The 1,587-nt window shown below is 33.9% G+C and overlaps 1 pseudogene; it reads right to left on the minus strand.

The window, feature by feature from the left end:
- Nucleotides 1-284: 284 nt before the first annotated feature.
- Nucleotides 285-1,043, minus strand: LOC148193099 (secreted RxLR effector protein 161 pseudogene; annotated as a pseudogene).
- Nucleotides 1,044-1,587: the final 544 nt, after the last annotated feature.

Consider the following 1,587-nt stretch of genomic DNA (forward strand, 5'->3'; position numbering starts at 1 on the left):
TAAATGATTTGGAGGATGAGAAATCATAGTAGATTTCAGGATCTAATTTGATCATTTACTATTTTTCAAGTTAAGAAGTTAGTGTGTGTTGAATATAATAAAAATTATATATGAGATTAATCTTCCTTGTGTTGAATATACACATAGGGTCCTCTATTTATAATAGAAATAATATGGGCTAGGCCCAAAATATAAAAATAAGAAATAATAACAAACTAACTAAAGATAAAAGATAAAGATAAAAGGTAAATATAAAATAAAGATAATATATCGAATACTCCCCCTCAAGCTGGTGCATACAAATCATATTTACCAAGCTTATTACAAATATAATCAATTCTCGGTCCCCGTAAAGACTTAGTGAAAATATCTACTAATTAATCACTTGAATTGACAAACTCAGTCTTGATATCTCCATATACAATCTTCTCTCGAATGAAATGACAGTCAATTTCAATGTGTTTGGTCATGTCATGAAAGACAAAATTATAACTAATATGAAGAACAACTTGATTGTCACATATAAGCGTCATTTGAGTGACATCTCCAAAGTGTAACTCTCTAAGCAATTGCTTAAGCCAAACAAGCTCACAAGTGGCTGAGGCCATAGCTCTATATTCTGCTTCCGCACAAGATCTTGCCACAACACTCTGTTTCTTGCTTTTCCAAGAGATCAAGTTACCACCAATGAAGACACAATATCCGGATGTAGATCTTCTATCAGAAGGAGATTTTGTCCAATCAACATCGGAATAACAAACCACTATTGTATGGTTACTAGAACCATGTAGCAACCCTTTTTCAGGAGATCCTTTAATGTACTTTAATATACGAATAACTACATTCCAATGATCTTCACATGGGGAATTAAGGAATTGGTTAACCACACTAACTGCAAAGGAAATATCAGGACGAGTAATTGTAAGATAATTCAATTTTTCAACTAATCTTCTATATTTATCGGGATTTGACATAAGCTCCTCCTATTTTGGTAGAAGTTTAGTATTAGGATCCATGGGTGTGTCCACAGGTTTTGAATTCATCAACCCAGTTTCCTCCAAAATATCTAATGCATATTTCCTTTGAGATATAACAATACCATTGTTAGATTGTGCCACCTCAATACCCAAGAAATATCTACATTTGCTAAGATCTTTGGACTGAAAATGGTTGCAAAGATGTTGTTTCTTCTGAGAGATGTCATGACTATCACTACTTGAAGAACAATGTCATCAACATATACTATCAAGTAGACAGATTCAACACTCGAGTGACGGTAAAAGACTGAATGATCTGTCTCACACCGAGTCATACCAAATTGTTGAACAATATTACTAAATTTTCCAAACCAGGCCCTAGAAGATTGTTTTAGGCCATATAAGGATTTGCGAAGACGACATACCAACCCAGAAGACTCCTTCTAAGCAGCAAATCCTGGAGGTTGCTCCATATAAATCTCTTCTTGCAAATATCCCTTAAGGAATGCATTTTTAACATCCAATTGAGAAAGAGATCATTGTTGAAGAGCTATCATGGCTATAAATAAACGAGCAGATGTCATCTTTGCCACTGAAGAAAAAGTATCAC

The sequence above is a fragment of the Vigna umbellata genome, chromosome 9 (genome assembly GCF_029865625.1).
Source record: "Vigna umbellata cultivar VRB3 chromosome 9, Vumbellata_1.0, whole genome shotgun sequence".
NCBI lineage: Eukaryota > Viridiplantae > Streptophyta > Magnoliopsida > Fabales > Fabaceae > Vigna > Vigna umbellata.